At 44.2% G+C, this 12,882-nt stretch overlaps 1 protein-coding gene across 1 annotated transcript in view; it reads left to right on the top strand.

Annotated features, from left to right (window-relative positions):
* Positions 1–12,882, top strand: part of ASIC2 (acid sensing ion channel subunit 2) — a 374,271-nt gene that overhangs the window by 343,658 nt on the left and 17,731 nt on the right. The window lies entirely within an intron of this gene.

Here is a 12,882-nt window from a genome sequence, read left to right as displayed (position 1 = left end):
TAAGGACTGCACAATAAAATCTTATTACACATGATGAATTTGAGCGCCAAATTTATTCATGAACATTTGATACGGAGTGGGATTCCTACTTGCGCACCTATCCGAAGGGATATGTGAACAGGGCCTTAGTCAGAATAAGAAAGGGGACAAGAAGTGACAGACTGTACGTACTTTTGGTGTGACCAGATATGTTGCGCATGAACAGATAAAAGTAAAAGGAAACCACGGCCAGTGATTACAGGCTATGCCCTGAGAGTCTTCCTTCTCCTCGGAGAGTTACTTGAGGTTTAATAGACGCAATGTTGTTTCAGCTGAGAGAACAGCAATTCTAATGCCTCCTACAAAATCCTTCACGTGTATAGAGATCTTTGTAGCACAATAATCTGTGAAATGCGGGAATATTCCCATCGTGCTAAAGCCTGTGGCGACAGACAACGCTCTTTAAAAAGCAAGTCGCTAAAAACCATTTGTTGCTGCAGAATTTTCAACAAATGAAGTAAAATGATCAGACCTTTGGCAGTCATCCACGTCGCTACATGAATGCAGCATTGTACCCGAGCTTTGGCAATTTTCCAGACTACATTTTAGATGTTCCCTTCTACTGCAAAGAAGTAAAAGATCCCTCACCGGTCTGCCGGGCATTAGTGTCACATGGGTAGCATTGTGTCACACTTGGAGATTGCAGGAGGAAACGTGCGCACTGTTGCATGGTCTATTACACATTGGTTACTCGTTCATTTTTCCTGACTGTCATCGGCACAATAGACATGCATCCCTTCTACACATCCATTGTTGGTATGGCGGGATACATAATTGCATGCATTCACACCTCACTACACTGGTTGTCAGTGCATGAGCGAAATCACAGAATTCTTTTACCGAGGATTGGATTTCTGTGATTTCTTTTATTGGCAACTGCATCAACATTTCCACTGCCGAGTCTCATCCTACAACATTCTTTTCATCTACCTCCGCTTTCTTCTCCACAGCGAGTCTCATGCCACGTCCTGCTGCCTTCACCTGTGAGTATCTTTAAAATGCATTCCTTAAAGGGGTACTCCAGTTTAAAGTAAAACTATGTATTTATTTATTTTCAAATCAACTGGTGCCATAAAGTTAAACAGATTTTTATATTACTTCTATTTAAAAAAATCTTAATCCTTCCAGTACTTGTCAGCTGCTGTATGCTCCGCAGGAAATTGTATAGTTCTTTCCAGTCTGGCCACAGTGCTCTCTGCTGACACCTCTGTCCATGTCAGGAACTGTCCGGAGCAGGAGAGGTTTGCTATGGGGATTTACTTCTACTCTGGACAGTTTCTGATACAGACAGAGGTGTCAGCAGAGAGCACTGTGGTCAGACAGAAAAGAACAATACATCTTCCTCTGGAACATACAGCAGCTGATAAGTACTGGAAGAATTAGGATTTTTAAATAGAAGTAATGTACAAATCTGTTTAACTTTCTGGCACAAGTTGATTTAAAAAAAATAAAATGTTTTCCACTGGAATACCCCTTTAAGGTCAAAGTGGTCTGTGTCCTTAAAGGTGAAAAAAATAAATTTCAAATCAACTGGTGCCAGAAAGTTAATCAGATTTATAACTTACTTCTATTTAAAAATCTTAATCCTTCCAGTACTTATCAGCTGGCTGCTGTATACTACAGAGAAAGTTGTGTAGTTCTTTCCAGTCTGACCACAGTGCTCTCTGTTGACACCTCTGTCTGTGTCAGGAACTGCTCAGAGCAGGATAGGTTTGCTAGGTGGATTTACTTTTACTCTGGACAGCTCCTGACATGGACAGAGGTGTCAGCAGAGAACACAGTGGTCAGACAGAAAAGAACAACTCAACTTTCTTTGTAGTATACAGCAGCTCATAACTACTGGAAGGATTAAGATTTTTTTTCAATAGTAGTAATTTACAAATCTGTTTCACTTTCCGGAGCCAGTTGATATGGAGTTTTCCACCGCATCATCGCTTTAAATTCTTCTACACCACAAAGGCTCTAATCCACTTGCTTTTAGACATCTTCCCACTAACCCTCCTGTCTCCACAGCACTTCATCTATGGCCACAACACTCACTCAGTCACCGCTCATTATCTGATGTTCATACCCGCTGTACAAATCCCCGACTTCTAGTTATTCAGAGACCAATTCTCAGCTAAATCCCTTAGTCACGCAGCTTACTCCTACATCTTGGTGCTAATTCTTTGCTCTCTGGTTCCTGCACTTAACTTGTGGCTTTCGTATCTCTTCTCCTTGAGCTTGGTTCAGAGGTGACTTTATATTGCAGGCACAGACTGACTGTGTCTCCTGGATAACAGAGTTCTTGTAGCTGCATTAATATAAGGGCACGCACTATAGGATTGCTGAATATGTGCATAACAGATGCTGTCTTGCTCTTTTATTTTTTTATTAATACTTTTATTTCATTTCAAACATGTTTAAACATTTACATTCCAAAATGTATTATCATAAATATAATACTCCCCCTCCCATTCTCCCTTCCCCTATTCCCACATTGTGTTCTTCTTTTGGGCGGCAGGGTCTGCTCTTTTGCTTACATGGTTTATAGATTAGTAGTCGGCTGCAGACACAGAAGAGAATACAGGGTTAACAAGACTGGACATTGCTGGTGAAAGGCTTACAGCTCTGTATTATGAGACTGTAGAGGTCCCCAATTTGTTCTAAACATATGGCTCCTAATCAGGGACGTGCACAAGTTGACTAGAAAGGGGGCTTGAGCCCCTGCCCTTTTCATGTGTGGTGTCCTGGTACCGTATTGCATACCGTACCTTGTATGGTCGTCCCCAAAGTCAGAGTTACTACGTTCAGGTAGGGTCCCTCAGGTGGGACAGCCCCTAGTCGTCTCTTTTCTAATCTTGTAATGTTTAAATGTATATATTTAATATAATGTATAGTATGCTTACCTTGGTAGTTTCGCAGGACCTTCGGTCATGTGACTATGTTAATTCCTCTATGGTATGTTGGAGGACCTTTGGAGGCCCTTGGGTCACATGATTGCCCATAACCCTTTGTAAAGGTGATTGACAGAAGTATTGGACGAATTAGCTCTAGTCCAGCCCCTGCCCATATAAAGGAGCTGTAGCCAATTATTGCTCTCTGGGGTTGCTGCTCTCGTGGATGCCGGACTATCAGGACGGATCTGCGCAACTTACAAAGACAAGCTAGGCCTGAAACCTGCCAGCCTCAGCGTAAACTAACTCAAAACATAAGTCTTAAACTGAATCCCCGCTAAAGCTAGCGTGACTGCTGGACCTCAACTAAATCCCCTAAATCCAGCGAAACAGCGCATATCAGTCTACGGACTCTAAAACGCTCAAGGTCCCAACCACTGTCAATATCGAAGAGACTTTGCTCATACAGAGACTGTTCCGGTTATAAAGCTTGCATAAAATCTTCAGTAAAAGTTCTGACTGTTTTCAGCAAACTCTCCGGTTGTGGTCTTTCAATTATTTCATACCTCCCTATCGGTGGCGGTAGGACAAGCATTGCAGAGATGCCCTCACCCTGGCGTCACGAGTAGAAAGGGTTAAACAGACCCCATTAAAGTCCCGCACAGTTACACCCCATATACCCTACACCCCCAAGCTCCCACACATGTTCTTCCTGCCCTGGGCAGTCTGGCATCATTATGTGGGCATTTAGATAAATAATTACAAGAAGTGCAATTTTTTTTAGTTCAGCCTCAGCCCCCCAAAATGTCTGTGCACGTCACTGGTCCTAATACACAGCTATCGATACAAATGGCAGAACTTCTCCAAGACAATGGCAGGGTACACGCGCCGCCGGCGCGTGTACCCTGCCATTGTCTTGGAGAAGTTCTGGCGTTTGTATCGATTGTTTGAAGCAGGAGTGCTGCAACCTGGGCTGACATCATTGATACATATGATTCCTCTTCTTTGGTAAGAAGCTTAATACACATTTTCTCCCATTTGGCTTGGTGATATTTCACTATTCCTCTATGTTATAGACTAATGCAGAGCTGGCCAGGTCAGGTTCTGATGATAGGAACCAGCTTTCATTCCGTACCAAGAATACCCTCATCATTGTGGGCACAGCTACATGCTCTATAAAAGTGGCACCATGTCATCCTGCCTGTGATGAGTGGAGCTGCTCTCTTCATGCCCGATCCCCTTTTGATGGCCACATCATCTGGTCCTTGGGCTGAGTCATCACTCTGGTAATTGAATTGTTTCTTTATTAAGCGTGTCCAGTCTGATTACCTGCTACTGAAGCTGCGGATGTCACATACCATCCATCTATAAGGCTAAGGCCAAGGAAACACAATGCTGCGCCACAGTTTTGCCTTATTGCTTCACAGTAGGGTGATCATATCCATTACTGGATCAAGGCTAAATCTAACAGAAGCACAAATCACAATGCACAACTATGTTCAGGGCTAAGCCTAGGGTCATGGATGCCTGGATGCAGGTTTGCTTTGGGCGTATGATTTGGACACCAGTCTGCCACTTGGACTCCTTTCATCATGCTGGTCTGCTTCTCTCTTCACAATCCTAGGGCTCTCCCTGTCTCTGGTCACAGGCAGATGACTTACATAGAAGCCCCTCCCAATCATCCTATCAGAATTAAACATTAGCATCCATCCCCTGATCGATAAAGTCCAGTGCCGGATGAAATCCCCATTGGCACCAAATGTATGGTCAAGCATGTTGTACTGAAATACAGCACCTGCCCATTTGGCCAGGCTAGACTAGTTCCTCAGAGCTTGCAATTGGGGCTCTCTATTGCTTAGACATCTGCTGCCTAGGTGCAGCACCCCGTGCACCCGTCTCATTGAGGCACTGACCATATTAAAAGTAAATAGCGAATTGTATTTGGCCCTGTGTCTAAATCTATAAGGTCTTCAATGTGGTGGTTCTGATCATGACTTGAATGTGGCTTAAAGGGTAACGCTCATTAAAACGTATTTTTGCTATTGCACTCCTTATGGTAAATAAAAAATGTTTCTAATATACTTTGTTTAATAAAAATGAAGTTTTCTATGTTTTATTTGTGCTTAAAAAAGCTCAAGAGCACATTTTCCCCCATCTTATACACAGACTTTGGACCGAAGTCCAAACACAGAAAGTGCAGCCTGGAGTGCTGAGGGGGGTGTGTCCACCCTCATCCAATCATAGCTCTTCTCACACATAACTGTCATATGCTGTTGGTTGGACATGCCCCCCTCAGAACTCCAGGTGGCACTTCCTGTGTTTGGGCTTCGGTCCAAAGTCTGTGTATGAAATGGGGGGGGGGGAGGGGGGGGAATCTGCTCTTGAGCTTTTTTAAGCACAAATAAAACATAGAAAAATGCATTTTTTTTTTTAAACAAAGTATATTAGAAATATTTTTTATTTACCATAAGGAGTGCAATAGCAAAAATTAGTTTTAATTAGAGTGACCATTTAAAGGAGAACTCCGGAATATAAAAATTGTCGCCCATACTGCCGGCAGTAAAAAAAAATAAAGATGTAAATACCTTCCTCCGGTAACCGGCTCTGGTCTCCGCCACGATCCACTTCCTGGTTGCCGGTGGTTGGATGAATCATACTGTGCTCAGCCAATCACCAGCCGCAGCAAAGTCCGACTCGGCCGGCGATAGGCTGAGCGGCAGTGTGAAAACGCTTCAGGACACAAAATTCTTCACTACACCGGCACCTGCAGCCGGGGCCGAAAACGTTACACTGCTGCTCACACGGCCGGTGATTGGCTGAGCGCGGTATGACTCTCCGACCACCGGCAACCAGGAAGAGGATCACGGCGGAGGCCGGAGCCGGTTACCGAAGGCCCCGGGGGAGCGGTGGAAGGTATGTACATCTTTATTTTTTTTACTGCCGGCACTATGGGGAACAATTTTTATGTTCTGGAGTTCTCCTTTAAGTATGAAAGGTTTGGGAAAACATTATGTGATAAACCCCACCGCAATGACAGGAGTTTTCCTCTTATACCCTTGTTTGACATTTTGGGACTGTACTGTTAAATACAGGTCACCTGCCTCTTTTGACTTATAGGACACAATAATAAATGGTAGGACGGCTGTTTGAGCAATTCTTATGCTACTTTTTCTGTATTGTAATGTTTTTTAAATCAAAGCCACCTTTTCTGCAAAGCCTAGTATCATGGAGCACCGAGCCCCCTTTAATCAGTTTATAATAGAGATCCCTTATGCTCTGTCCACATTTAAACATTTGGTGTATTCCCCAGAAAAAGGCTCCCTGCGCAAAAGCATAACTTATCCATAGACCGACCCCCATGCAGTCAGTGTATGCCAAAACTATCCTTTGTACCGACAAACTGCTTTTTTTTTATTATTATTATTATTTTTTATAGGACAGTTGTAGTCTAAAACATATATACCATGCCTTATACTTGTTTATTTATTAGTTTTTTTACAACAGGAGTCACTGGCTAACATGTTACAGTAAGTTAAGTTATATATTTTTTTAATCAGCTGGTGCCAGAAAGTTAAACAGATTTGTAGATTACTTCTATAAAAAATATATATTTATCCTTCCAGTACTTTTTAGCTGCTGTATGCTACAGAGGAAATTCTTTTGTTTTTGATTTTCTTTTTTGTCTTGTCCACAGTGCTCTTCGCTGACACCTGATGTCCGTATCAGGAACTGTCCAGAGCAAGAGAAAATCCTCATAGCAAACCTATGCTACTCTGGACAGTTCCTGACACAGACAGAGGTGTCAGCAGAGAGCACTGTGGTGAGACAGAAAAGAAATTAAAAAATTAAAGAATTTCCTCTGTGGCATACAGCTGCTAATAAGTACTGGAAGGATAAAGATTTTTTTTTATAGAAGTAATTTATAAATCTGTTTAACTTTCTGGCACCAGTTCATAAAAAAAAAACCCCTTTAAGTACCCCTTTAAGGATGCATCATTAGCATATGCCAGGGAATGCTTCGGATGTATACCTTCAATGGAATATAAAAACAAGATGTGAACAGAGCTTTACTTATTCTTACTATTTACTGTATTCTTCAGTGAAAGCTGAACAAAGACAAGCAAATTAGAGAGGGAGGAGAGAGCAGATTATAATGCAGTCTGCAGCACCGCAGTCACCGGAACATAATGGCAGCTATGTCTCCAGACACTAATACGTGTAATTTGGGGGAAAAGTCATCCTTTAGGAGGACAGCGTATGTTAAGGCGATGTCATGCTGTGTTCAGACTCTGTGTATGGCTGCGGTGGGTGGGTCGTGTGTCCATCAGCTTACACTGTATTATGTCTAATACTTACCTACAGCTGGAGAACACAATGACTAATGCAAATCACTGAGTTGCTGCATGATTATGTTGAGATTTGATGCTGACAGTCGCAGCTAACCCATCTAGTTGTATTTAGGAGCCATGGATCTTTCCGTCTCTGTCATGAAGAGAAATAACAATTCTACTAGGAGATATACTACAGTCACTCACTAAAAGTGTACCTGTCATTAACAAAAATGTTTTGTATAATGTAGATAATTTGTAAAATACATTGGATAAAAAATGTGTATATTTTGAGTGAAAAAATGCTGTCCCTGCAGATATTGCCTGTGTATCTCTCTATGAGGAGACAAAATACAGGAAGTGTGGGCGGGACAAGCAGGGATCAGTGCAGGCTTCTGGCTTGTCAATCATCCTGCCGTGTGAGCCGGAATCGTGTTATAGAGCCTAAGTGCACACAGTCCTGCTTGTCCTCGGTGTACAGAGCCGTGCTTGTCCTCGGTGTACAGAGCCCTGCTTGTCCTCAGTGTACAGAGCCCTGGTTGTCCTCAGTGTACAGAGCTCTGCTTGTCCTCAGTGTACAGAACCCTGCTTGTCCTCAGTGTACAGAGCCCTACTTGTCCTCAGTGTACAGAGCCCTGCTTGTCCTCAATGTACAGAGCCCTGCTTGTCCTCAGTGTACAGATCCCTGCTTGTCCTCAGTGTACAGAGCCCTGCTTGTCCTCAGTGTACAGATCCCTGCTTGTCCTCAGTGTACAGAGCCCTGATTGTCCTCAGTGTAGAGAGCCCTGCTTGTCCTCAGTGTACAAAGCCCTTCTTGTCCTCAGTGTACAGAGCCCTGCTTGTCCTCAGTGTACAGAGTCCTGCTTGTCCTCAGTGTACAAAGCCCTGCTTGTCCTCAGTGTACAGACCCCTGCTTGTCATCAGTGTACAGAGCCCTGCTTGTCCTCAGTGTACAGAGCCCTGCTTGTCCTCAGTGTACAGACCCCTGCTTGTCGTCAGTGTACAGAGCTCAATTCCTATATTTGGTCTCCTCACAGAGACACACAGACAATAGCTGCAGGGACAAAAATACACATTTTAATCCAAGGTATATTACAAATATACATATAATGTTATTTTCTACAGTATATAAAATGTTTTTGCTAATGACAGGTACACTTTAACAGGAAGTTCTTGTAAAGCCATGCTGTTCATATAGCTCCTGGGTTAGCTGTAAAGTTATGCTTTGTACTAACATTAAATAAATAAGAACTGTATTGTAGGTTATACTTTGAGGCTATGCATACTTACTTAACCAGAGGCAAGTGCCTTTAATAAATAGGTACCACGACAGATATTTGATCTAAGGTAAAAAAAAAGTTGGTGCCCAGTGATGGCAGGGTACCAAATATGTATGGTGCCTGATGGAATAGGTGTGATATTCCACTTTGTGATAGTCCACTTTATTAGACTGAATGTAATCTACTAGAGAACACTGTATACTTGGGATTCATTTCTGAACATAAGATTTTTGACTTGCAGGCTCGCTGGGACTTGTAGTGAACTTGGACAGAATGCTGCAGACCCACGCTGAATTTAGACAGACTTGACTGACTTGACTAGGACTGACTAGACTTCACCCCTTGTATAGCTTACCAGTTCACCTGCGGGGAACTTGGCGGTGGAAGCGTGGCTGTGTGACTAGGCCTTGGGTTTCCTCAGGACACCAGACACTCTCAGGTCTTGACTGTTCCACAGCACGTACTCAAGAGACTGAACTAGCTCCTCCCTGGGTTTATAAGTGAGCAATTTGGAGGACTCCCATAGGTCACCACACAAGTCACCTGCTCACTGACACCTTTCCTGGTTACATGACTTGGTAACAACATTTAAAGGCATATGAACATTATAAAGACATTCTCATACATAAAATAAGGCAATTATTAACCATTTGAGATATATACAATAAGGGTGGACTCAGGGGACACTGAGACAGAGTCCGCCACAACTCCTGTACTGGGCCACCATATTAACAATGGCATATTTGTGTGCTAGTCTGCTGGCAATGAAGAACAAGGCAAAAACAAGGTGTGAATGAGGCCTTACTTGGCACTTTACATTCGAATCTTTTAATACTAAGAATATTTATATGTTGCTATAGATATGACCCCTATGAATGTAATAAGGATTGACAGAGGTTTTTTTCCACTGGTATAAAGGGTGTAAATTGCCCCTTGATTTGCAGAATAAAAGGAGCACTCCGGTGAAATTTAAAGGGGTACTACTACCGTGCTGACAACTTATCCCCTATCTAAAGGGGTGTTATAGGTCCCTATGGGACCTATAACACTGCAAAAAAAAGTGGGAAAAAAAAGTGAATGAATATCATTTAACTCCTCCCCTATTAAAAGTTTGAATCACCCCCCTTTTCCAATAAAAAAAAAACACAGAGTAAATAAAAATAAACATATATGGTATCACCGCGTGTGGAAATGTCCGATTTATAAAAATATATCATTAATTAAACCGCTCGGTCAATGGCGTGCGCGCAAAAAAATTCCAAATTCCAAAATAGTGCATTTTTGGTCACTTTTTATATCATTTAAAAATGAATAAAAAGCGATCAATAAGTCCTATCAATGCAAAAATTGATTGTACCGTTAAAAACTTCAGATCACGGCGCGAAAAATGAGCCCTCATATCGCCCCATACACGGAAAAATAAAAAAGTTATAGGGGTCAGAAGATGACAATTTTAAACGTATTAATTTTCCTGCATGTAGTTATGATTTTTTCCAGAAGTCCGACAAAATCCAACCTATATAAGTAGGGCATCATTTTAATCGTATGGACCTACAGAATAAAGATAAGGTGTCATTTTTACCGAAAAATGTACTACGTAGAAACGGAAGCCCCCAAAACAAAACAGCGTTTTTTTTTTTTTCAATTTTGTCGCACAATGATTTTTTTTCCATTTCACTGTAGATTTTTGGGCAAAATGACTGACGTCATTACAAAGTAGAATTGCTGGCGCAAAAAATAAGCCATAATATGGATTTTTAGGTGCAAAATTGAAAGAGTTACGATTTTTGAAAGGCAAGGAGCAAAAAACGAAAATGCAAAAACGAAAAAAACCCCGGTCCTTAAGGGGTTAAAGCATAAATATCTAGAATATAAAGATTCTGAATCAAATACAATGTAAAGTATAGGACAGTGATCTTCAACCTGTGGACCTTCAGATGTTGCAATACTACAACTCCCAGCATGCCCGGACAGCCATTGGCTGTCCGGGCATGCTGGGAGTTGTAGTTTTGCAACATCTGGAGGTCCGCAGGTTGAAGACCACTGGTATAGGAGGTAGTACTCACGTGTCCCCGCCGCTCCGGACCCGTCACCGATCATCACCGCTGCCCTGGATGTCGCCCTTCATCGCTGTCGCCGCGTCCCCGGGGTGTCCCAGTCGCTCCAGAACGTCTCTGCTGCTGGGTATCCTCGCTCTCCGTCGCCACCATCACATCGCTTCACACTCCGCTACGCACGCCAATACGCATGCCGCTCCTTTTGGATGATGGGACGGCATGCACGATGACGTGATGAAGACGAAGGAGAGCGCCGGTCATGCAGGGGATCCTGGCACGGAGCAGACACCGAGGAGGCAGGTAAGGTCCCTCCCAGTGTCCTGTAAACTGTTCGGGACGCCGCAATTTCACCGCGGCGGTCCTGAACAGCCCGACTGAGCAGCCGGGTTAGTGTCACTTTCGCTTCAGACGTGGCAGTCAGCTTTGATCGCTGCGTCTGAAGGGTTAATACAGGGCGATCGGTGATGTCCTGTATTAGCCGCGGGTCCCGGCCGTTGATGGCCGCAGGGACCGCCGGTTTTAATGTGTATTTGCCGTATAAGAGGCACCAACTTTCTCCCCCCAGTTTTGGGGAAGGAAAAATGCGTCTTATACGGCGAAAAATAAGGTACACATTCAGAAGCATGGGGAAGCTGGGTGAGACAGCTCCTGCTCCTGAATAGCAAATCTGCATCACTGTAAAAATGTCACTGCAATAGTCAGTAATCTGGTTGGTGGGCACTGTATGTATCTATATAAATAATATGAATGATTATGTACCGGCTGGTGAGATGACTGATGGATCCTGAGTCCAGTCAGTGGTCATTGTACATGTAGTACATACGAAACATACTATGTCACATACCAACTTCAGTCATGCTCAGTGCCATACACTAGTACCAGGTGATAGGAGCAAGAGGCTGCGCATATCCAGGGAGCCCAGTCAGCTGGGACTTGGGACAGGAGGGGGTGGGACATATAGAGGCTTGGTCTGTGGTGCAGGATTTGTGGGACCAGCAGGCATAGTCTGTGACCGCTCGCAATAACCTCATTTCCACTAGGGATCGACCGATATCGTTTTTTAGGGCCGATACCGATAATCGGTGGAGGTTAGGGCCGATAGCCGATAACTTATACCGATTTATCCCCCCGCGACACCGCTGCAGATCATTGATTTAAAGCGGGCGCTTTAAATCAATGCATTGCAGTGGGTTTTGCGGTGCCATAGACCGCCGCCGCCGCTACCCGCTTCTCTCCTCCTGCCTGTCTGGGGGGTCCTGAGTCCTATCACCGCCACCGCTCCCCCCACCTCTGCTCCCCCCACCGCTGCACTGCTCCGCGCCCCCTACCGCCGCACTGCGCCGCGTCGCACCCCCCACCGCACCACCCCGGCCCCATTGCCTCCCCCATCCCCGGTTTTATAATTACCTGTTCCTGGGGTCCACTCTACATCTGGCTCCGGTGGCATCCTCCTGAGCTGTCACTGTGCGCACTGACGGTGACGTCACGTTGTGCACGTCACGTCACTCGTCATTGCGCACAGCGTAACGCAGGACGCAGCAGGAGCCAGAAGTAGCGTGGGTCCGGGAACAGGTAATTATAAAACCGGGGATGGGGGAGGCGGTGGGGGGGGTGCGACGTGGTGCGGTGCGGCGGGTCAGGGGGCGGTCGCGGTGCGGCGGGTCGGGGGTGCGGGGGGCGGTGCATTATCAGCTTATCGGCAAGGTAATTGCCGATACAGATAATGCCCAAAATCGTGATTATCGGCCGATAATATCGGCCAAATCGATAATCGGTCGATCCCTAATTACCACAAGTTTTTAATTGGGTTCTGCGGGATTTCAATCCCAATGCAGTGCTCTACAGCCAACAACACTTGTCATGCAAAATACTACAAATCCTTTTCATACTCCCACCACTCTCTCCACTCCTAGTTAACTCAATAGGGTAAGGACTGTTGCTGTGGCGTATCATTTACTGTGGTGATGTTGAGTGTCATTCATAGTAAACCTTGCATTAAATTCTTTAAGAAGATTAGAATTGGAAACGTGCACAAGTCACAGCTGGATATAACAGCACATCCCACTATATGTGTGATAGGACGTGTATACAAAATGAGGATCAACAGCATATTGGCAGGATCTGCTTAGTAGAATGAATGGCCGGTGCCACCACACTTGTCTGGGCACATCTTACCCATCATCTATACATAATAATAGAGGGGTTTAGCCACATGAGCACTGATCCATGTGGAGAAAAGCATCGTTCTGGATGGAGTTTGGCTACGATTTGCTGCATTTGGTTGCCAACATATTGTCATACA

This window comes from Hyla sarda, chromosome 12 (assembly GCF_029499605.1).
Source record: "Hyla sarda isolate aHylSar1 chromosome 12, aHylSar1.hap1, whole genome shotgun sequence".
NCBI lineage: Eukaryota > Metazoa > Chordata > Amphibia > Anura > Hylidae > Hyla > Hyla sarda.
This window is presented reverse-complemented; position numbering and strand designations above follow the sequence as displayed.